Below are 25,945 nucleotides of genomic sequence, written 5' to 3'. Positions count from 1 at the left end.
ATGTCTCATTTTTTGTGTATTCCTCCATTACTTTTTACAAACCATATCCAGGTGGGCTTTTGTCATCCGACTTACTTAGTCCAGTTTCCACAGCAGTTGCTGCAAAGAAGGTTTCACAAGTGAGAATGAATAGCACATAGCACAATACCTTCAGGAGTAGTACTTTTCTTAGTTTTGTGAGATTAACCACAACTGAGTCCCCTCTACATTTCCCATGCTTTTTCTTTTGGCAGCTGCAGCCCAATTCTAGTTCCCGAATCGATTTTTGTAACCCAAGAAAATAAATTTTGCACTTCCAAGCAAACTCACTTTTTGAAAGTACATTTTTCTTGGTACATTCTAAGATTAGATCACAGGGCCCACTCTCTTTGCTTTTCATACTTTCTCTTCTGAGACTTAATGTTATAATGCATAATTCAGTGTTACACTAATAGATATGAAAAAGGGGAAAAGAGTACAAAAAGGTAGAGAACACTGTAGTATATGTGACAGAAAAGTTTTCATCCAACCTTAGAATCTAAATAGAAATCCAAATCCTCCAGCAGGAGACCTCAAATGTCATTTCATCTTTTATCATTCTCTTCTTGTCTCCAGTGGGCCAAGCGGTTGGAGAGGTAAAGTGATATTCAGAAATTTATAAATTTGTTTTGCTGTGCTTTAAATATCACCCTTTGTCATTGCTTGGACTTAAAGTAATTTAGTTTGCATTCTTCGCTTTACCATTTCACAACCATAAAATGAGACTACATGTATATTGCTGTTTTGATTTCATAATTAAATATGGGAAGAAAAACATTTAAAATTCTCAAAGGCAAATTACCTCACTAAGAGAGAGATACGGAATATCCTAATCAGGCGTAAGAAAATTAAGGTTTATTAATTCTTGATTCAAAACCCTGCCTAGGCAATTAATGGCATTGGTAAAAATTACTACTCACCTAAATAAAGACTTAGAGTGCTGAATGAACTGTAGGTCTCCACCAATCATCTTCTTTCTGTGGTCTTTGAAATAGCAGTTGGTGAATTTACATGGTGCACCTCTGGACATCTGGAGACAGTAGCATATGCCTTTTAAAGGTGAGGTGCATTAGAGGAGTTTAACCATCTGTTGTTCTCATAATGAGGAGGTACTTGTCTCATTAGGATCATTAGATAGATGTGAAACCAAATATTTTCATTAGCAGATATACTCAACAAGAAAGATTCTAATAAGTTGGGAATACCAGACCATCAAATATTACTTTACCACTGAGTTATAACTTTTTTAAAAAAATTCCATCTTGTAGAGGTATACAGGAAGATCTAGAGGGTTTTCATTAACATTAGGGTATGGCTTAGTACATTAAAAACGTTTTTCCTCACTGCATATACAATTGAGAGTGCACTTAATATGAATACATTTGTTATATAAGACATACTTATGTAAAACAAAATACTCAGATTATTTATTCTAGAGACTAAGATCCTTTAGGCTTTTATAACATTGTCTCTTTAGTAAATGGATGCCTTTTTCGTTTTTTTTTTTTTTAAAGCAACCCCCACACAAGAGAAACCAAACTTAGAAATTCTTTCCTTCTTGGTTCTGACAGGGAATAATAACAAACTTTATGTGTTGAAGAGAGTTTTACTAGACTTCTTTTCCCAGTCATATCTTTTACACACAATAATGTACTTGCTCTCTGTTGACCCCCAACTACCACAGAATATTATGAAACAAAATTATGGTTCATGGAAATCAGTCAATAATACTCTGATTGTTTTTTATATTTACTGACTGTTTGAATTCATTCCCTCAATCATGAAAGCGTATAGGGCACTGAATATAGTATCTATTTGCATTCGAATCTTTGTAGTTTTTGAACATACACGATTGAGTTACAGTCCAAAGGAGTAAACAAAAATCCACAATAGGAAAGCCAGGCCAATCCAAGGAAAATTCTGGGGGCGGAATTGAAGGCTCTGCATTGAAGAGCTGGGGAAATATTTCTATTAAATGAGCTAAATCAATGGGTTTTGTTTGTTTTTGTTGTATATATATTATATATATTCATTCGGTAAAGGGAGGAAGAGAATCAAGACAAGAGGTAATGGACTGTATCTCTGCCCTTCACATTTACAACCTTTCTAGATCGCTAAATACACGGTTCAAGGAAATGAGGTCCAAAGATCCTCCCCACCCCCCACCCCACCCCGGGCTAGCTGGTCAACCCAGGCAACAAACAAATACCGTCACCCCTGCCTGGGCAGCAGCTCCACTGGGCTGGCGAAGGTTGCCTGCATCGAGCTCCCTGCTGGCGCCTTCTGGTCGGACAGCCTGTGCCAAAGAGCGCCCAGGAAAACAAATAGCTATGGGGAACTACACAGATGTCATGGTTGCACATGCACGATCACGATCTGACCGCAAAGGGGAGAGAGAGAGGGTGACAGCCTGAGTTCTTGGTCTGGGAGCCGCTGAAATGGAGCGGGTGGTAGTGGGTGCGCGCACAGGTGCCACAGGCCGGTGGCGCGGAGAGCTATCGCGTTAGCCTGCTGAGCTCAACACCCTCACTAGTGCGTTGAAGCCCTAGCTGCGGACGAGCCTGGGCAACCCCCAGATTGAGCTATAAGAGGAAGAGCCCAAGGAAAGAGCGCAAAGGGGGATGCAGGGTATGTGGGGGCGCGAGAAGAGACCCATCTCCTCATCCTCTGTTTCCCCACCCTGAGCTCATCTGGTGGGAACCTTTGCTGGGCTCTTGTGCGTCTCCTTGTCCCCCCCCAACTCTGAGTGATCATCTCCCCCTTTCCCCTCTCTCAACCCCCTCCCTCTGTCTCTTCCCTCCCTCCCTCCCTACCGCGTGCCTCCTCCCCTCCCCCTCGCCTCCCTCCTCTTCAGCGGCAGTAGCAGTAGCCGCTTTAGCGGAGACGGAGATGGGCAGAGAGCGCGCGAGGCGCAGCAGCTCCAGATCCTCGGCTCTCCCCGCCCTCAGTTCCCTGCGCCCCCGCTGTCTCTGCCTTGGCGTCCCCCGACTCCAGTTCCGCTCCTAGGACAGCGCCGCCACCGCCGCCCGGCCCTGCCTGCAGCCTGCGCCGCGCAACCCTCGCGTGCGCCCGGGATGGCGCTTTCCCCCCAGGACTGGTGAGTAACCAGGAGAGCTCAGGGTGTCAGACGTCAAGGCTTGGGGTAGACAGAACGTCTTTAGATTTGAGAGGCAACCCAAACCACCCCCACCCCCCCTAGCCTCCAGGCAGAGGGTCTCAGAGGGGTCTGCTCCGTGGTCCCTGAGGGGATGTTTGGTTTCAACTCCACCTGCCGGCAACAAGAACCTTTTCTCTTCCAGGGACAGCTGCTTGCAGCTCCTAGTCTCACCTCACCTTCCAGCTTCCACACTAAACGCTAAGGTGGATGGCCCCGACCCTAGCGTCACTCCAAACAGGGTCATCGCTGCTCTCACTGTTACCATGTCTTCTCCTTTCGAATTCCCCCTTCTGCCAGCGCCCAAACGCCCCCATGTGCCACCCCTCACTCTTTCTGGTGCTGAGAAATCCTCTTCAAAGTCCGCCCCGACCCACCTTCTTTCAGTCGGTGCAGAACCTCACTGTCCCGCCGTATTCCTTCTAAGAGTAAACGGTCCTCTCAGTAAATTCTGACCTCATTCCCTCCACGCGTTGCTGTCTCTCCAGCTTTTCTGACAGTGTCCTCAGGAAATTGACACTGACACACTGCGATCCTGGCTTTTGTACAGTTACTGTGTTTCTCAGCACCTGGGCTGTTTAGGGAATGATCAAGCATGATAAAGGAAAGACAAGAATAACAAACCTTTGGGGACTAAACTTTTTGTTATTGTTGTTTTATAGCGCACAACTATTCACATGGCATAGATTCGTTCCACTCATTTACAGCTGGATATAAGGAGCAATCTTATTTTAACTATTCCTCCAGAAGGGGTCTTTTCATACTGGGAACAGAGCACCTGACTGGGTGGTGAATGGCCTTCAGCAACAATACTATTAAAAGCTCAGCAACTCTAGAGGATAAGAAGCTTTTTTCTTGAAGGGGAAGTGGGTGGCATCAAACTTACCCTTTAAAATCTTCTTTGAAATAGCAATAAGCCAAAGCCCCTATTTTTCTTTAGGTTTAGTGGCTAAGAGGGGGATATAGCAGGATTAGAAAACATTGTACCAAGGGGCTCCTGCAGTATCTGTGTGCTTTGTGTGTGTGTTGTGTAGCATCTTATCCAGACAATATTTCCATGGAAGTTTTCTTAGGGAAGTAGCCCTTTCTTATGAGAATATGTTTACTGTTTTAGTATTTCTAGTTGGGAGAAAATAGGCAGTTGTTTAATGAATGAATATGACCAAAGGGATTGAGGGAATGAGTGAGCAAGAAAGGAGATAATTTCAATTCTAAAATTTGTATTCCAGATTCCTCATGCATTTAAATCTTGAAAACAAACTACTTCATAAGCCACCTTTCTCAGTTATGAAATGTATTAATTTCCACATTACATTTTACTCTTTGAACCTTTGGACATAGGTCTTCCCTTCCAAGAATACAGATAAGAGTATTCAGAAATAAACATTAGAAACTTTGAATGGTGCCCTGTTTAAGTTTGTGATATGTGAGTGTAATTTCTTGGCATTACTATACACAATTTCAGTGGAATAAGAATTAAATTGTCATTCTGGCTCTTGTAGTTGGTGGAGAGAGAAGACATATGCTTTTTAACCTTAAAGGAACAAGTCCCTGCCTATACCAGAAATAAGAAGGGAAAGTTGAGCAATTACCTTGAGAATTTGTTTAGTGAGGAATGCCTTAAAATCTCATCTTCTCCAATGTCAGAATTTTATTTTTGTTTTGTTTGAACTCCAACTCTATTGGAGGTTTTATTTCTCTTTTCTTGTATAGTTATAGACAGAGTGCAGTGATGAGTGGGGGTTTTAAGTATGGACAGCTGCATTGGAAGTCAGGAGGGGCTACATACAATGGCTTTATTATCAGTTTTTTAAGTTTGGAAATTTTGGTAGACTTCATTTCATGTTTGAATAAAAGGAACATTCAAAACTATATATTCAACTTGCAAAAATACTGCAAATTCTCATATGCAGCCATGCTATGTGGATAGTAGGTTAAATTAGGAGCTGAAACCAAAGATCATTTAGTTTATTCTCTAAATACATTAACCCTTCAGGTAACAGTGGAGTGATTACTATGCACATTATGTCCAACAGTAATGAGTCCATATTGCAAAAGGAATGTCCCAACAAAACAAAAGGGAAAGCAAGTAGTAATACTGACAGATCTGTTATTACTCTTAATTGTGATAATGATAATTTTAAGGCAGTGTATTCTAACATAATTCTAATTAATGTCAAAATGTTAAAGTAGTCTTAGTATTATATGTGAAATTAACAAACCATAAATTATAGCAGGAATTTCTGTTAAGAGTACTTGTTGAGGGCTTTAGCTCAGTGGCAGAACACTTACCTAGCATGTGTAAGGCACTGGGTTTGATCCTTAGCACCACATAAAAATAAACAAATAAAGGCATTCTGTCCATTTATAATTAAAAAAAAATCTTTGTTGAGTTGGAATTCAAGATCTTTCTTAATTTAATGTCATTCTCACTAATACTGCTATGCAAAACACAAAAGGAGATTAGTATACCAGTACCAATGGCATATCTTTGAGCATCATTAAGCTATATTTTTAATGCTCATAATTATTTGCCCCCTAGCGTAGATCTAAATTAAATGTTTGCTTTGGTAAAAATAAATTAAAAATTGTGCAAATGAAATAATTTACTCCATCAACAAGTTGCTATTAGTTGAATATTCTGTGTGCAGTAATTTTTCTTGGATGTGTGGTGAAGAGAGAGAGAAAAGGCTGAAATACAGAAAGTAGCAGGAAAGCAAACAGGGGAAGAATAAAACTTATGAATACTTGCTTAAATTTTTTAATCAATGAAGGTAACTAAATGTGAGTTCTGTTATTTTGATACTTGAAATAACAGCTGTTTTCAACTTGAATTTTAAGAAATGCCTCATTAATTACAATAAAAATGTGACTTTTTTCTTATGAAGTCATTCATTGATTTTATTCAGTACAATTTACTGAGGATCACAGGTATGGTATTTCCTATAATCTAATTTTCTAATAAAATAAATAAAATTCTGGAAAAATTTAAAACAACTTTGAAAGAATGACAGCACACATGCTCACACCTATTTTTATGGTATAGATAAACAGCTAAGTAATTTAGTGTTTTATGAGGGCAAGCTGATTTAGTCAAAGGATAACTGTATAAAATATTTTCATAGATTAATGTATATTGTTCATATCACTTTATTGATGTTGGTGGCTGTATTATATAATCTTATGGATATTTGCATTTTTATTTAAAAAGTCACAAGAGCCTCTTATTAACAATTTTTTTTTAAAAAATTGAAAGAGTTTTTATTATGAAATATAAATTTTATGAAATCAAAATAGCCCCCAAATTTCAATGGTAAGTATCAAATCATTACATAAAAGTCATATTTCTATCTTCATTCTGCAAAGGAATATTTAGCAAAATGCATTCTCAAAGAACAAGTATGCAAAATGAACATTTCAAAACTAATCCAATGAATTCAACCAAAGTTTTACAACAGTGCTATCAAAGTTATATGCTCATAAATCAATTTTGATAAAACATTTAAAGTCTGTGATTTCATATATGATTGCATGAAATAACTTATTCATTTAGCTACAACTGGAATGCTTGACATTCTTAATAGAAGCATCTCAGAATTTAGATACTGATTATTGAATATTGAGAACATTCCATATTCATCATTTTACTAAAGACTTGCCCAACATTCTTAAATATTTAATAGAAAAAATTAGAATCTAGGTCTCCTGACTTCGTCCTGTATCTGCCTTTCATTAAATAAAAATCATCCCTCCCCTTATTTTATTTTAGGAAAGTAATAAGGGAGAAATCAGTTTTAGTATTAGTGAAAAAGGATAATGAAATAAAATAAAAAGTCTGGCTTTTTCAGGGACCATCTCAATGGTCTTATAATTATGATGTGGAAGCTAACCAGTCTTCTGTTCACTGTTTCTCACCTTCAGGTTGAAGCTTGGAAAAATTGTACTATAAATGGCCTTCCTAAAATTTTTTAATATATTTGCCTAAATTTCATCATAAAATGTTTGCTTGTACAGTACAATTTTTTATAGTAATGGTATGCTATGGATGCTTCCATTTTTACTTTTATTTATACTTGAAAAATGTTCCCCAAAACTGATGTTGGTGTTCATAAGCAAATAGTGGAAATGAATATACAATTTTGTATAATGTCATCTCTATGCTTTATGTCATCACAGAGAAAATTTGTACATCCATGTGTTTTATTTATTTATTTATTTATTTTTATTTTTGTCTCTATAAACTGAAAATAGTTCAGGTAGTCAGCAAAGCTAAATTTCACAAAGTTCCAAGTCCAGAAAAGAAAACTCTGGTATATTAAAATTTTTCTTCACTGATGGTCATTGGGATAGTTAACAGTGAATGATTTAATCCATGAAGAAACATCATAATTACTGGGTAAAACTTTCAAATGTATTCTTGGTGATGGCGGCTTTTCAGTGTCACTAAGTTTAGGAAGAATAACATAGTGATTTTTGTAGATAACTCATTACATCATCTGGACCAACACTGCATTATCTTACTGTGGCTAGATTGATGGGAGTTAGGAGAATCTGTGATCTTTGACTGCTTGGAATTTGGCTCAAAATATGAGGAGGAGGGAACCTATGTTAAGTTTTCCTTGTTGAAAGAATTGGCCTTTTTCATCTCTTAAAATATGAACTTATATGAAAGGAGAACTACATCTCTAAGGCTTCTTCCCCTGTCTGCCTTCCTGCTACTTTCTCCATTTCAGCCTTTCTCTCTCTCTTCACCACACATCCAAGAAAAATTGCTGCACATACAATATTCAACTAATAGCAACTTGTTGATGGAGTAAAGGCTGCAGCTGGATGGACAGATGACAAAGTATATTTCCATCTTCACTTAAAAGATACTGATGGGGAGGGGTGGTTAGCCAATACAAAGCTCCAAGTAGAATTTCCAAGTGAGATATATATTCTTACCAATACCTAATACCCAATACCCAAATATTTCAATAAAGTGTTGAGAGTCATTATTTTAAGTGGAGAATGAATAGGCCAAATTTTTTCGTTGACTGCTAGAAGAATCTTCTCATGGGCTGGGGGATATAGCTCAAGTGGTAACACGCTCGCCTGGCATACGCAGGGCACTGGGTTCGATCCTCAGCACCAAATAAAAATAAAAAAGATGTTGTGTCCACTGAAAAATAAATATTAAAAAGTTTCTCTCTCTCTCTCTCTCTCTCTCTCTCTCTCTCTCTCTCTCTCTCTCTCAAAAAGAATCTTCTCATATATTATCCAGAAACTTTTACAGAGCCCTGATTTTCTCAATCAGCCACTTCATTCGGTAGAACTATGGCCATAATCCAGTCAAAGACATTTCAAGGAATATTTTTTATTGGTCATCAATAGACCAACATATATATAGTTAAAGCTTTAAAATTTTTAAAAGTTAGACCATGGAGGCTCTCATGCTAACCTAGTATTACTCATGCTAACCTAGTGTTACTGATGGCAAATGGAAGGTAATCTTCTTGATGGGGCGGCAACTTGTAATAATTGGGAGAGTTACTATAAATGTATTTTGGTGGCCATGTCATGTTAACATGACTTGGTCTTTATTTATCCTCAGGAGCCAGTAGAATTGAGTGCGGGGGGAGCCTTGGCATAGTGAAAGACAGAATTCCAGGAGTTTAATCTCTGTGATGAATTCAGTTATATAAACTGAATTCTGGACTCTGGGAAAAACAGCTGGATTCAGTTGGTGATAATCCATTGCAAGCTTATAGTGCTCACTAGCCTTTTCACTGGCAATACAGGGCTGTTGTCTAAGATCCTGTATCTCTTACAACACATGTTCCCTTCAAGCCTGTGGTTCTTTTTATCTCCCCCTGGGTTTTAAAGTGGTTTCTGTTGGACCATATGTGAAAAAAGAGGGAAGAAGCCTAGAAAGTGATTTACACATCCTATTAACACTTTTCCCAACTGTGACGATCTCATGCACTTAATTGATGATGAAGCATACGTGTATAACACCTTAATTTCTACTATAAAATCATATCAATGGTATGTTTAATTGGCCCCAAAGACTTCATCCACAAGATGATCATAGCTTGCCTTTTCTACTAAAAACCTTGCTTAATCCCCAGTACCTGAATCTGAAGGTCTTTTTATTTCTATACATCCAGGTTAGAAGGTGACTTGGGCATCTCAATCCAATATATAGTAAAAGTTCAATTAGCTCATCTCCCTGAAATCCTTCCATGTACTTGGATAGGTGCACCTACATTTTGATACAATGAAGGATGAGTATAACTTGATCTCTATTAATGTTTCTCTTTAAATCATTTGAGGTCATGGTAGAGGGAGAGAGAGGAATTAACATTAGGGAAGGAGACAATCTTCATAGGTACTTTCAGTTTCAAGTGATATGACAGTCGTTCATGCTGTAACCAAATTGACTTCAACTACTTTTGAGTCACTCAATACCCTACATCAAAACAAAACTCTTATGTCTGACACGATTTCATCTTCAGGTATTCCTTGACTAAAAAACCACAGATGTTTAGCTGTTCTTGCTAAAGTATAGATTTGCTACCTCTGGCTGATATAGTATTGGTTCACTTGGTGGTGACTTTCATTAAGAAAATGAAATGAATTGTAGTAGATGGGGTAGAGAGAGAAGATGGGAGGGGAGGGGAGGGGGGATAATAGAGAATAGGAAAGGTAGCAGAATACAACAGTCACGAATATGGAATCATGTAAAAATGTGGATGTGTAACCGATGTGATTCTGCAATCTGTAATTGGGATAAAAATGGGAGTTCATAATCCACTTGAATCTAATGTATGAAATATGATGTGTCAAGAGCTTTGTAATGTTTTGAACAACCAATTAAAAAAACCCAAACTATAAAACACACACAAAAAAAGAAAAAAAAGAAATCTGCCTTAATTTGAGGCATTAGCTACTTCATTGTCTAAATAATATCTCTTAAATCCTCATTGGTTTCAGTGTCAGGGAAAAGGAAGGTTTTCTGCAAAGTGCTGCTGGCCTGAAAAATTTTATCCGGATTTCTTCAGTTTCTTTCTCATTTTTTCAGTAAGTCAACTTTATCTGAATTCTAAATTCAACTCAGGGTAATAAGAGCCCAAATGCTAATCAATGCCTTATCCATAATGTCCCACAGAAGTTTTTCTCACAAAAACATCCCCAAGAGGATTAAAGCTTATAGTAGTAAGGTCCCACTCTAAAATGTCTCTTAAAAAATTAATTTTCACTTCCAAATGCATCTAAGTTTGCCATGATAAATGAAGGAAACATTTAGCCATAACATGCATCACCTACCATTTTTCTTCAATAAGCAATTTTTGCCATGACTCCCTTTTCCCCATGTGAACCAGTCCATGTCTTGTGATATTTGTGGTTAATTCCCTTTTCACCCTGGACATACTTGAACATCTCTCTAACCAGTGTCTGAAAGGAGATGGATCCTTCTACTTACATAACACAAACTTGTTTCTACAGTGCTGGAGGTGTGAGCCTGGTATCCAGTCTGGCAAGGACATCCTCCCATTTAGAGGATAATTAGCAACATTAAGGACAGCATTCTGGCATCTGTATTTCAGTTATTTCCAATTAAATGTCATAGAATAAACTCCTTAACTTCTTATCATTAACAGGCAAAAATTGAAAAGCCATTTGTGGACCAGTTTATATTGCTATTTATAGTCATAGAATTTGGCTAACATGTTTCCTACTGATTTCTATAGACTTCCCTCAAATTCCATGATAGGACCTTCAAAGCCCTCATCATTCCTCTTTCAGAGAGTGATATTTCTGCCAGTATTTCATTCTCATCACCAACATTATCAAAATCTTTAAAACTTCTAGGATGTGTCCCTGCTTTCTAGATAACATGAGAATCAGCCATAGATTTATGGACTCTGGTAGAAGACTTTAGACTCTAGGTCAGAGAGGAAGGACAACTGATTGACAACAATAGCAGAAACAAATTATCAACACTTTCATACTGGTTCCCTGAGCTCCAGTTTCCAGAAGACAACATGAAGCAGACTGAAGGATACTTCCTCTTCCCTGTAAGAAAAGCACCCTCACTTAAAGAATACAAATAGTTTGCAATGGGCAATAAGCATGTATTCTTTGTTCCAGAAGGAGATGCTATTTCTACCTTCCAAGTCTCTTTGCTTTACATATATATATATATATATATATATATATATATATATATATATATATATATATATATATTTAAAATACTTCAAAACAAAAGCAGTCAGTGATTCTTTCATAAGATGTACAGAAATGTGAAAAACCTGGTGAGAGATTGTCTCCCAAAAATGACAAAATAATACAGTACATGCTTGGTTAGCAATCTTCTTATCTATGGTATGCTGAATGTTCATCCTTGCCACTTTATAATGAAGGAATGCGTGGAACATATGATAACTGAGACTGATAAATTTCACACTAAGATAGAAACCAAGAAGGGAGCTTTTAGAGCAAATATATTGTTTTTTAAGTGCATTCTTAAAATTTAGCTACTATTGGCTATATAAGTTATGGCATAGAGCAGATTAATTATTGAGAATTTTTTGTCAACACTTAAAAATTTGAGCCTAAATCACAGAATAAAATAAATGTCCATTTTATATAATTATAATAGATTTAAAATTGATAAGCAAGAATATGGTATCCCCTGAGTCCTTAATATTTCTTTAGTACTTTGAAAGGTGCCCCAAGTTTTTCAAATAATCAAAGAGAAAGTGTTCAATGTTATTTTACTTTGCTTAATTTTAGATTGTTTCTTCAAGAATAATCATAGCTGTCATCTTCTCTAATAAGCATTTCCTATACCTAGGCTGAAACACATGGCCTTTCTCTGTATTGGCATGATGCCCAGGCTTATCTGTACCAAATTATCATCTTAAAACATGACATTGGCCTTATATGTTTATATATGTTTTGTACACTGGATTCCTCTGAAACTAAACCTCACTGCTTATTCATCTTAGTGTCTTAGTGCCTAGTTTTCCAACTGATGCATGATGAGTATTCGCTAAATATTTGTATGAATAAACTGAAAATGGCAGTGTTCATTAACATTGAAGTTACCTTCAGATATTTTAGAAAATTATGTCTCATGAGAAATAACTGACTGAAATATGTGCAGAACATTTGAACTGGAATAATCTACTGGAGTTCTAATGACCATTAGCTTGATTATTATAGTCTCTTAAATATCCAAATTTTGATGTTCATTCCTAGGTTAGGAAAATACAGAAAATTTAAGGTTAAAATTTTACGTAGCTTATGTACAATCAGAAATTGAGGGGAGAATCACAAAATTAAATGTAAGATTTGTTTAATCACTAAAAGAAAGGTTAGAAATTAGTGATTTATATTATCTGGAACTGACTTCTATTCTAAGCCTAAGTCTAAATTAGAAATTCCATAGCATCTTACTTTTTCTGATGCACAAGTCCTTCTCTCTTGGTTTCTTTTTCATAGTGCCCCCCGCATTATGTTCAAATGCCTGCTATTCATACCTACCTTTGCAGTTTCTGTTACCACCCACTTCAATCATTATTGTTGTTGTCACTGTTGATGCCAACCCTGAAGTCTGGAGCATTACTGTCCCATTTTTAACCAACGTATGCAATTCTCCTGACTCTCATTGTTTACTCATGTTCCAAAACATAAATCTCTAAGAGCGACTCCCTTTCCTGCTATGCAGGGTGCGTGAAGGATCAGATAGAATGATGGGCTCTCTGGTTTTTGTCCTTTTTTTTGATGTCTAATCATAGGCTGCTTGTAGCCTCATTTCAGTTGAAGGCTATGTTTTTTCTGGTTTCGTTCAAAAGACATTTTGGAAAGCTAAGAATTCTAGATTTTTGGATTTTGATTTTAAAGGAATTTTTTATTATTTTCCCTTTAATAGGTCTTTGGTAACTGTTTTTCCCTACATTATATTCTTACTTTAATAAAAACACTTATAAATAGATACTTCCAAATTTACACAATATGTGTTATTTAGCAGAATAAAAAAGGTGGAGTTAATCAGATAGAAAACACGTATGTTTTCAAGGAAAGCATTGAGGGTCAGGAAATGACTGCTTTATTTGGGGAATGACAATGGCAATATATGAAAACAGCTGTAAAGGCAAATATACTAGACAATAAGAAAAGCTAGAGGGAATAGAAGGTTGAGCAACAGGTTATAGAATCATAAAGCCAAAAATTTACCTATGTTATAATAAGACTCCATTAAAATACTGCACAAAATAGAAAAAATCATAGATCTGTGACCAGGTTCAACTGGACTCAAATTCTCATATAATTATCACTAGTTGAAAGAGTAAAGTTAAATTTATTAGTACCTTTAAGACTGCTATTCCCATTATGTAAAATCTTGATTTTTGCAAATGTTTAATTATAGAATATGCAGAACTTCCTTTCTTAAAATACTGAGTATGACTATAAATTCTCATTCAGGTTTTCACTATGCTTAATCATTTGAAAAGACAGGATCATTTCAGTTTATAATAAATGAAATGAGATAATTAGTGAGTTATAATTAGATAATCCAATTAGATAATTAGGAACTCTTAGGTCACTAACAAAATTTGGACTTTTGGGACTATTATATAGCAATGCAGGAAGTAGCATATAATGAGCAATCAAGATATAATTAGAATCATATTTTTACAACAAAATTAAGTAGACATTCAAAATATAAGTTTCTTACTGTAATTATTATTATCAGTGTAGTATAAAGTTTTTCCACCAGCATTAAACTTATGAACTAAGGGAGATCTTTCATTTAAGATGTACAAAACTAAAAAGAATGTAAACCCAGACCTAACAATATGAAAAAGCCTGATGAACAACAAAAACTTAACTTTTCTTGAACCTGCTGGAAAGCTGAGTTCACTGGGCTTATAAATGTCTGTAATTCTAGGATGAAGTAGGTCCTTCCATGGAGAAATGGGTCATAGAGTTTGTGTCATGTGTGGTTAAAGACAAAAGCAGACTCAGAGATGACCTAGAAGTTGAAATTATCAGATAGATTAGTAAAACTATAATTAAAATTTGTTAAAATGCCTAATAGAAATTCAACAGAAAAATGGAGAATTTCAGCAGAAAAAATGAACCTGTGAGAAAGAGCCAAATGAAGATGCAAGAAAGAAAATGTTACCACAGCTCACAAATTCCTTCAATGTCCTGTTAGTATACTCAACATCTTTGAGAAAGGAATCAGTTAACTTGGAGATATCCATCATCAGATCATCATATCATCAGATATAAAACTTAACACACACACTTACACTCACACCATATATCATCAGATATGAACCTTAACATACACACTTATACACTCACACCACACACACACACACACACATTGTGTACACACATACACAAGAGACAAAGAGTAATGTAAAACCAAATCCCAAAAAAAACCAGAACAGAACATCTAAGAGTTCTGGAACAATATCAAATTTACTATTATAGATGGAATTAAAGTTCTAAAAGAGGAACTTCTCTTTGTTCCTACAAAACAGAAGAAATATTTAAAGAGATGGAGGAAACTTTCTGTACATAAATAGGCAATGGGCTAGAATTTTTTCTGAGAATTTTCAAAACTAATGAACTCCAAGTCATCACAGGTCCAGGGAGTAAAGAGACCTCCAAAAAGATAACTAATGATAACAAAGAAACAACACACACACACACACACACACACACACACACACACTCATACTCATACACCCTGCAATGCAGCATATTAAAACTATAAAATCAAAAATAAGAGAAAGTCTTCAGTGCAGTACTGTGTGTTTTGAAAAATTATCCATGGGATAGAAATAATGTAATAGGCAGAAAATTTGATCCTCATGAATACAAGAACTCCAAGAAAAATTAAGTTAAAAAATTAAATTAAAAAAATGCTATTCTAGGCTTGGGGTTATAATGCAGTGATTGAGTATTTTCCTACCACATGTAATCCCCAGTACTAAAATAAACAAACAGAAATATTTTAAATGTTAATGCCCCAAATAATATTTTTTTTTGTATAAAATAAAATCTTACACATTTAAAGGGCTTGTTACATCAAAGTAAAATGTATGTCAATAACATCTGAAATTTGGGAGAGAACTATTGGAAATTTATTTTAAATTTCTTACACATGACAGAAAGTGACATAGTATTACTTGTGTTTAAACTGTGATAAATCATTTACATGTACTAGAAGTTTTAAATCAACTAAAAATGTGTTAAAAGAGATGTAAGCAATATACCAGTGAGAAAATGGTACCATAAAGAAAAGCCTAGTTCAAAACTAAGTAAAAGAAGAGATGGAAACACAGAAAACAGCTAACAAGATGGTAAATTTAAATCTGGTCACTTCAACAATTACAATAACTATAAGCAGACTAAATAGCTAAATTCAAACCAAAAGTTGCTGGAATGAATAAAAAATACCAAGAGCAGCTGTCTGCTATTTACAGAAAAGAAACAATTTGGAGATACAGATAACCTGAAAGTAAAAGGATAAAAATATCATATTACTATTTTAACTCTACTAAAAATTGATCAGGAATGATTTTGTTAATATAAATTAAGTAAACATTAGAACAAAAAATATTACTAACAACAAAGAGTAATACAGCATGATCACTGTATAAATGATACATATAAGTGGATAAATTTACCAACAAGATGGTACTCCTAAATGTATGTGCAGCTAATAACAGAGTTTCAGAATTTAAAAAAGAAAATTTGATTAAAATGAGAGCAAAGTTACCTGATCAAATTAAAAAGCAAATGCACAATTATGTAAGATTTCAGAATTATTCCTGTAATTAATAAAACAAGTAGAAATGAATACATATAGAGAAGGCCTCAACAATACCATTAATTAGTTTGACATAATTGATAATTATAGAATACCTCACCAAATAATTGCAGAATATGGGAGACAATACTCATAAAATATATACATGATAAAGGATTGCTATGCAGAAGAAAGAACCATCACAGTTACCAAAAAACAGATAACTCAATAAAACAAGCTGCAAATTTTGAAAAATCACTTCTACAATGGAGATATATTTCGCAAGGGCAAAAAAAAAGTATAAAAAATGGTCAACAATAAGTCATTAGGAAAATCAATGCAAATTAAAATCAAAGTGATATATTATTATACACATATCAGAATTGAAAATAAACCCTAAACAAATGAAAACATTTGTTCTTACCAAGTAACAATAAATATGTGAAGCATTTGAATCACTCTTACATGACAATAGAGAATGCAAAATGATACTGCTGTTTTTCATTTTGAAAAACAGATTTGTTGTTTCTTATAAAATTAAAAATGTTAGTACACGGATCCATCAATACCATTTCTAGGTGTTTTCTCAAGTAAAATGAATCTATGTGTCTACAAGGTATCCTATAATGAATGCCTATAGTCATACTTGTCAAGAATGGGAATCAACCTAATGTTAATCACCTGCTAAATAAATAACAAACTGATGTATTTATGCAATGGCATACTACTTAGATATGAAAAGGAATGAACTACTTGCCTGTCACAAATCTCACTCAAAGGGCTACACATTATACAATTAAATTGGTATGACATTTTGAAAAAGAACTTATGGACAGAAAAAGAGATCAGTGGCTTTCAGGGGTGCAGGGTGAGAAGTGAAGATTAACTTCAAAATAGCAAGAAGGAAATTTCAGGGGTGATGGAACTGTGCTGTAACTGCATGCATGATGGCCGTTAACAGATTTTTGTCAAAATTCATAGAGAAAGGCACCAAAATAGTATTGATTTTCTGTTCATAAATCATGCCTCAATAAACATGATATTTTTAATATATACCAGTGAATGAATGAGAAGTCCCATTAGGTAGGTCTACATATATTAGCCACTTTCTAATACCGCCTAGACAAGACATGATTATTTCCCTATTTTTAATTCCTTGTAATTCAAACATTGAGTACATATGCTTAAATACATTAATTTAAATAACATTTTTTTCATCATTCTAGAGTACTGATATGTTATTTCATTAAATATTTATTTATAACAACTTTGAAGAATTACAGCAATGGACTCTTTAGAATGATTAGGAGATAAGAAAACTATAATTTACAGGAATTAAACAGCTTACTGGAACTACTAAATATGACAGCCAGACTACCAATCATATACAGAAGCAACATAGCTTCATGCAGAGTTAAGGTGTCTGCCACCCAAGATTATGACCCATTGCAGCAAATTAGCATAGTAAGACATTGCCTGTGATTGTCTGCCCCATCACCTGCACACTGATTATTTAACAGATGGTGGTATATCTATAGATGGTATCATAGAATATTTATACCCTGATTGACTAATGGGATTTTTTACCTTGCTCTACCCCATCTAGTATTCACCAAAGACTTAATTAAGTGATTATACTTTTTGAAGAATTCACTATTTGTCTAAGGTAATTGATGCAAAATTTAAAAACTTCTATTTGAAGCATTTTTCTTTTTCTTTCTAGTAGTTTATTTCTTATTTTATAAAACCTGTTATTTTACAAAACTTGTGATAGGTAGATTTTTTTTAAAAAAAGAGTACTTTGCCATAATTAGTTTGAGAACAACAGATCCTTCAGGTATTCAAAATAACTAAATAAAATAAGAGAAATGCCACATATATGTAACCAAACTCAGCCTATGGCTTCCTAGTTTTCAATTCTTTTTTAAGATATTCTAAATTTGAGATCTGTGCACCAGAACTGCATTGTTCTCACCTTTTCCAGAATTGACTTCACTGAATTATGCTTTACATTAAATTTCAGTCTACACTGAGCCATCTGGAGCATATTGTTGCATTTGAAATGAGAATATAATGAAAAAAGCCAGTTCAGTACACAACATGGTGTCCTTTTATTATAATCTGTAAGGGAAATGTTCTTCATACTTTGTTTTCCAGACAAGTCATACTTATTTTAACTACTGATCATACTGAATGAACAACTCATTTTTTAACAGCTTCTAGGAAGCTCAAGTTAAATTTCTGACCTTAATAACTATAGAACAACTAGGGCAGGAATGTAATTTATAAATGATATGATATAATTTATAAATATTCTTGCTTATTTGTATATTTCCAGACCTATTTGGTCAGTAATTCTTTCCTCATAATGCACTGAACAACTTTATCAAAGTAATGGGCACTAAAAGGAAAGATAGCGAGCAGTAAGGAAGGGAGAATAAAAGGAAAAAAATGTACATATTGGATATTGCCCCTTAAATGTATGAATAAATCTGGAGCATATTATTTCTCTCAAATCTACTCTTTTGGACACAGGGTTGAAAAGACCCATAGAAAAAATATAATTTTGGAAATTTTAATGTTAAAAATAAATGTAGTAAGGAAAAATTTAATATAATTTTCTATACATAAGAGTAGGCAGTAAAATCTACCCATGTTTTCTGCATCCAGAACTGCCTGTTTTTAACCAGGTTATGAAAACTTGAGGTCATTTCATTATTATAAGTGTCCATTTAGTCCCACAGTGTTTCAGGCACCAGATGTAAGCCAGGGCCTATCTGTAGGCAGGCTGTGTAACCAGAGAGATAACAGCAACCTACCGAGATAATATGCTTTTATTCTTAATGGCAACCTGAGGAGTAGATGAACAGTACATATTATTAAAGCAATTGTAGAAAAACTTCAGGCCAGATTTGCATCCTGTTCAACTCGGCATGACAATTTTTTGATTCCCAGAAAGAAGTTTCAATGCTGCTAGCCAGGAAAAAAAAAAACTATTAAGAACAATTACATGTGGTTTTCAGCTCTCTAAATGAGAGTTGAAATTCTGTATAATTAATTACACCTTATTCAGGAAAAAAGAAGAACCACTCTGCTAGTAGAAGTATGAAAAATATTAGGAGCTCATATGTTAGCAGTAGTTTCATAACCACTGCTCAGCTTTGTTATAAGATTTTGAATATATCATGTTGCATTTCACTGGAGAAAAATTGATTTAGTACCTTTTAGCTTATGTGACCTTATGTCTAAAACTCACTGAGAACTTTTAGGTCATCATTTGTAGGTACTGAACAGTTAGTGAACTTCTACCAAATAGGAGAATTTTCCTGGCTGGTGAAACAGAACCACCTCTAAAATGGGGCATAGCAATCATATAATAAAATTGTCTATAAAGGGACATCTCGTTCCATTGAACTAGCAGCATCCAGAACACATACAAGTGACAATTACATAGCCTGGAAATTGTCTCAATCCCTAAGAACTATCTAAGGTCAATTTCCCTTCATCTGAAAATTATTCTCCTGAAGCACACAAAAACTTTAGTGACATAGAGCAAGCATATGAATAACACATATTAGAACATTTATTTTTATAACCAAACAACTAAACAGAAAACCTATCTAATTTCTTATCTTTGTCTTTTGATATGCCAAAATATAAACTCACATGTACATACTCAAATACACAAAAATATTCATACTTATGTACATACAAATACAAACTGCCAAACATAAAAGAACAGATATGCTCACATGAAAATAAAGAAGTGCACCTATGTAGTTACATGCAAATAAAACTCTGTGAAGGTACATGCAAACACATAAAATACATATAAGCATCTACTTAAATAATCTAAGTTGATAGAAAAAATAATCCCTAAACAGATAAGTATTAATAATACTTAATTATTAATAATATTAATAATGATTGATATTAACCATAATAATATTATTATTAGTTTGACTAATCCCTAGGCAGGCTAGTCTTACTCTGTTGCACTTTTTTGGTATGAAATTCTTATTTCTAAGTTCTTGATCCTGTGGATTCTTTCTGTCTTTTTGTGTATTCCTCTATCATGCCAGCCCTCTGTATAAACTAGGCACAGAAGCGGAGGCCGTCTCTTACAACTTAGAACTAAATCATCATTATAATAGTAGTGAAGTATATCATCAAAATGAATGTTATTAAAAGATAATTGCATATGACATTATGGATAGGCACTATTAATCCCTACTACTAATTTAGTTCCTGTTTTACCTAGTAAATAATATCCAATATAAAATCAAATCTGCTGAGCAAAATGGAAGAAAAAAATAAATAATAAATCAATATCTAAATGAGCTATAAATTACAATTTGTGTAAGGAACGTCCAAGGTCAATTTCCCTTCAGCATCCCTTTTATCATGTTCTTAGTATATTTTCTTGAATTACTGTCTTTGTTCAATAAACATCTATCAATCTAATATGTGAACAGTTCAGTGTCAGATAAATGATCTAGATTAGCAAATGAGTCAACTGGTGTGAATTGATTTGAGATGCAACAGAACAGAATCGTTCTTTATTAGACACATTAATATATGGGTAATTTAGTTCTGTGTTTACAAAACTACCACCTATATCTTTATATCCCAAATCATTCCTCTCTGGACCCCAACTTTGCCCTTGCAATAATCCCAGTGTGCTTGCTTAATAACTGCAAAGAAAGCAAAACTCTTAATTGAATGTAAAAAAAAGAAAATAATTGCCATGATTTCTCTTGCTTTATCGGCTTTTAAACTTACAAGAAAGATCTGTTTTGCAGCCACTGCCTATTACTCACAAAACAGAAGAATGAAATAGATGGATTGGGAACTAGAAGGTACCAGTGGCTTGGCTAAAAGGCGATAAGCAAATGACTTAACTAAGAGGATACAGGCAAATGAGGAACACTTTTCTAAAAGCTATAATCAGAGATGGATGAATGGCCATCAACTCAATTAACTTACATGAGGTCATAGAGTTACAAAAGATAAGAATTATTTATTGGAAAATGGTGTAGCTATCTTGTCTAATAAATTATCCAGAATACCCTAATGCACAATACATTTAAGAAGGGGAAAGAAGAAAAGGAAGAAGAAAGGGAAGGAAGGGGAGAGATCCTATTTACTTACTTTTATTATTGAGTTTCTATTATTGCCATCACAAGAAGTATATAAAGACTTTAAAAACATGAAGTCTTCTCCTGCTTCTTTTCTTGAATCAGTAAATGTCACTTGGTGTTTATGCATGAAGATTCATGCTCTGTTCATCTCCTCTCCACCTCCTTTGCCACTCATAACCTTATTTTCCCTTTTGCCTTATTTGGTTTCCTCTTATTCTTTAATCCATATATATCTCATGCTTCCAATACATTTAGTTTCTTCCATTTTAAGAGATTACTTTGGAAATATAGGAACTCACAGTTTTATAGACTAATGTGACATTTACTCAGGGAAACTTCAAAAGTTTCCTTAATTTTAGCAGAAATTATATGAAAGTTCAGGTCTAACATATGTGAATGAATACTTACAGTTTTAAATTTCTTTTATATGATTTGGTCCAGAACATTTACACTTCAGAATAGAGACTTTATCTATGTACTAAATAGCTAATATAAAAAAAAATATTTTCATCAAGATGTCATTTTTTTATTTTAATTTTATCTTTTTACACAAATGGACCACAAATTTTCATTTATCTGGTTGTACATGGTGTAAAGTTACACCATTTGTGCAATCATACCCATGCATAGGAGTAATAAAGTCCATATCCTTTTAAAATAATATTTTCCTTAATCTGTAAATGTACTGAGCAAGTTTGCATGCTGCAAGAGAAATAAATTATGTAGACTATACGTATTTCTGAAATTTAGTGCAATAATTAGATAAAACCTGGAACAATGTGAATCTGATACATTGACTTTATCCTTGGGTTGTTGGATCATTATTGTGCTACATGATTAAATGTGACATGATTCACATGAATTTCTGTCAATAGAATTTCTTAGTTAAACTAACTTTTGGGATTTTTTTCCTTCCCATTTTGTCAGTGTGGCCATTAATGGTGAAAGCTTCCCCTACTACTGTGTGTGTTTAATCATGCTTGTGTTAACTCAAACACAATATAAAGAAATGCGTCTTCCTTCCAGAACCTTAACTATTCTATCATTATTTCATCCATAAAACCTGAGTCCAAACTTAACCACCCTTTGGTGTGATTTGTCTATAACATGAGAAACTGTGAAGGGTATAAAGAGAAAAGCAAAGCACCTTTAATCCATCCTGAGAAATTATCGATATTCCTTTCTGTATTTTTTATGAAATGTGTTTAAACCCACTAAATGTAGTCAAACAAATCTTGGTGGTTGTACTTCTCAAACTTTGATATCAATGTAAATAACCTGAAGATATTGTTAAAATGCGGATTTTATTAAGTCTGGGGTGGGACACAGATTGCTGGCAAACTGCCACATGGATTCTTGCTCTATGAAATACATTTTGAGTAACAAGGCTCTATAAAACTACAAAAGTAGAAGCCATCTAGTTCAGTAGTTCTTAACTAGGAGCCTGTAAATCTCCAGGCATTTATACAGAGGTTTTAAGATTCCATGAATCCCAAGAAGTAAAATGAAAAATTTTGTGAGCAGTTATTTTGTGGTGAGTAAAGATCATAGTTATCAAATTATATAAATGGCTTATGACCTAATTAAATGGATACTGATTCAAAATATTGCATTTTGAGATGAGTAAACTGAGATCCAGGGTGGCTGAGTTATCAGCTAGGTTCACAATGTTAATTACAAAGCTAGTACTTGTATCTAGATCCCTGGTGTCCAATCTGTGAGTTTGAAAATGTACTACATTGCCTTTCAAGTTTTGATTAGAGAGAAAGAAGTTTGAAAGTACAGTATATGAATGAAATAATGAAGGAACAAATAAACAAGTGAATGTAAATGAGTCCTTTGAAGGAAAAGCTAACGAATATTTAGCCTAGACTGAATCAGAAACTGATGGTGTCAGTGATCTTAAATGTCTTTGATGTGAAAGAAGCTGGGGAAAGACTGCCAACACTGGAAAGAGGAAAGTAGAGACAATGAAGGCAGAATTTAAAGATGATCCTGGGACTGACAGACCATTTGACTAGCATGCCTAAGACTCTGGGTTTAATTCACAACATGGCAAAAAAAAAAAAAAAAAAAATTAGAAAGGGTGAACTCTTCAAATTATCTTTATTTATTTGGATAAAATTGTGCAAACACTCAATCATTAGTAATTAGCATGAAAAAGTATTCAAGATTAAAAAAGAAAAAAAATTATCTTCTCTCCTGAGAAATGTATTCACAAGCAATACCATGTTTTCATTTGTCACTTATGCCTCATTGTGAAAACAAAATGGCAGCAGCACAGGTTCTTACTCCAGTGATGGGTGGGGTGAATAAGACAGCAGCTCATAATACTAATGAAACATAGTCATAAATACTGACCAAAACTTTAAGATAGGCTATGTTGCTAAAAGTATTAAACATTTCCAGGTAAAGTAGTGATTAGAGCCTCCTGGAGATGTCTCAAACAAACACCTAAGATGTCCATACTCACTACAGATATGTCCTGCCTTGAACATATTACAATGGTTCAGAGCATTATCCAGAGGAGAAGGGATCCTAAGCAAGATGCTGAAGTTGTCAGTAGACACCCTCAGGTAAAAGACATGCATAATTTGTAATCATAAGGTGTTTTCTAAAAGGTGTGATTTACATTTAGTTTCCAATTATGGAATCAAATCAAAAGAGAAGTAAAGATTTTCAGAAAGGAGATACATAAAGTTTTAAATATTCATCACAGAGGATTCCTATCATACCTGGGTCAGGTGAATTCACTGAACTCTTGGAATCTAAGGCATAAATAATATGAGAAAACTTAGGACATTTCAGGCTTTTGCTAGCAGAATATCTGGCTAATAAGGCAAACCCCAAATCACTTTTTTATTCTTCTTCTTTGCCTAAAATGTTGGAGACTATATGGAAAATATTAGGTAACTCCTTTTTAAAATATGTCCTATAATAATTAAAAGATATTTAAAAGAATTCAGAAGAGGTTTGGTATCAATTTTCATTCAGGATGGTAGCTGGTAATAAAAGATGTCCAATATGTTTTTCATTCACTTCTAAAATCTATTTAAAATGCAGTTCTGACTAGGTCCTACCAATTCTTCAGCATCCATCAGTGTGTTTTAATGGACCTTAGGATAGTGTTTGAATGCTTGAAATGACTTTGAATACTTTTATCTGTTTCTTGTTTAGATTCCAGATCTCATTCCACTGTTCCTGGATCATACTGTGAGCTTTAGTAATACTGACCTGAAAGACCTTTGCACCATCTGAATGAAAATGTTTCTCTTTGTTGACTCATGCTTTCCATCTACGGGAACACCCTTTTAGACTAGTTAAATAACCAAGAACTCAGATATTACCTTTTCCAAGAAACCTTCCCCAAACCAGCAACCTAAAAAAAAAAATTAATCCTCACATCCACCTTTCATTATCTCTATCTTAGCACTTAATGTATTATTCTAAAATTATATCAATGTGGGTGTCTTTCTCTACATTGTATAGTTTCTATGACAAAAACAAAGTTTTTAATCTTTAAACGTATCCATGTCAGTAAGGGCACATAGTAGGTCCTCTTGAAATGTTTGCTTAGTAAACTGAACACTATATTATACATGCCATTATGGAAAATAAGGCATAAGAGTCTACCAAGTGCCAGTTTTATTGCAGGCATGAGACGTGAGAGGAACTTTGAAGTCCTCAGACTATGTTTATGGAGAGGGCATACTCCCCCTTCAATAACAATCACATCCATGCTTATTCTCTACTACCCATTAGCTGCCCATCAATTCATAAAAATGCCTCTAAGTCACTGTATCACTGAGCCTATCACTCTGTTGTAACTTTATACCATGTGTCTACTCCCTCATTTTCCTTTGTTCCATTTCTTGAACTCCACACGTTTTTCCCCACCTCAGTCATGCACATGTCCCTGCCTGGATTACTGTCCATTTATCCAGGTCTCAACTCAAGCATCTCCTCCTCTTACCAAAGGTTGCCTCAATCACTTTATCAAAATTAGCCAAACCACTTCTCCATTAGTTTCTATTATATGATCCTGTTATTTTTAAAAAACTACTTAACACCATCTGAAAATTCCTCCTGCTCCTCTTGTTTTTCCCTGCTGGAAGGGCAGCTCTTTGAGGATAGAGACCTTATCTGTTTTGCTTTTTACTATGTCTCTGTCATCTAAAACAATCCAAGCACGGAGTAAGTGATGCATAAGTATGTGTACACTTAATGGATATGATAAATGTTTTCTTCATGTAGTGGATGTTTAAAAATAAAATAGTATTTATTAGATATTTATTAGAGCTCTTTGGTTAAAAATATGTGAGAAGACCACACCTGTCAGTCAATTCAAGCCATTTTTTGGGTAAGGGTTACATTCCCCCTCTGGCTTGCTTGCCTTACTGCTTTCTCTCCTTCTTATTGCATGTTAAGTAACAATAACAAACATCATAGTAAGTAGTTACCTGATCTGAAGGTAAATACATTTCTGATCTGTCCTGAATGTTGCATGCTACCTCATTATGCAGGGATTAGACATGATTTGTCCTTCCTGTCCAGTGCCTAACAAGAGTATCCGTGTATAGTTGTTTAAATGATCCATCTGCTTAAGGATCATTGAGAAGAACAAACCACATATTATTTGAGTAATTGAAATATTTGAGATACTGAAACATTCTATTTGAGATACTGAAATATATCAAGAAGGACTATGATAAACTCATTTATTTATCCACCACACAATAATGCAGTCTGTGGTCCAAAAAGGAAACACATAATAGAAGCATATTAGCTACTATTTTACCAGAAAAAATTCAC

The 25,945-nt window shown here is 34.5% G+C and overlaps 1 protein-coding gene across 2 annotated transcripts in view; it reads left to right on the top strand.

The window, feature by feature from the left end:
• The first annotated feature begins 2,549 nt into the window (after positions 1 to 2,549).
• The window catches only part of Fut9 (fucosyltransferase 9), a 191,347-nt gene continuing 167,951 nt past the window's right edge, over positions 2,550 to 25,945 (top strand). For both annotated transcript variants that reach the window (XM_027928383.2, XM_071613196.1), the window contains exons 1-2: positions 2,550 to 2,646; positions 2,873 to 3,115. The gene's annotated coding sequence lies outside the window, so the exon portion shown is untranslated. The remainder of the gene's footprint in view (positions 2,647 to 2,872; positions 3,116 to 25,945) is intronic.

The sequence above is a fragment of the Marmota flaviventris genome, chromosome 6 (genome assembly GCF_047511675.1).
Source record: "Marmota flaviventris isolate mMarFla1 chromosome 6, mMarFla1.hap1, whole genome shotgun sequence".
Classification (NCBI taxonomy): Eukaryota; Metazoa; Chordata; class Mammalia; order Rodentia; family Sciuridae; genus Marmota; species Marmota flaviventris.
This window is presented reverse-complemented; position numbering and strand designations above follow the sequence as displayed.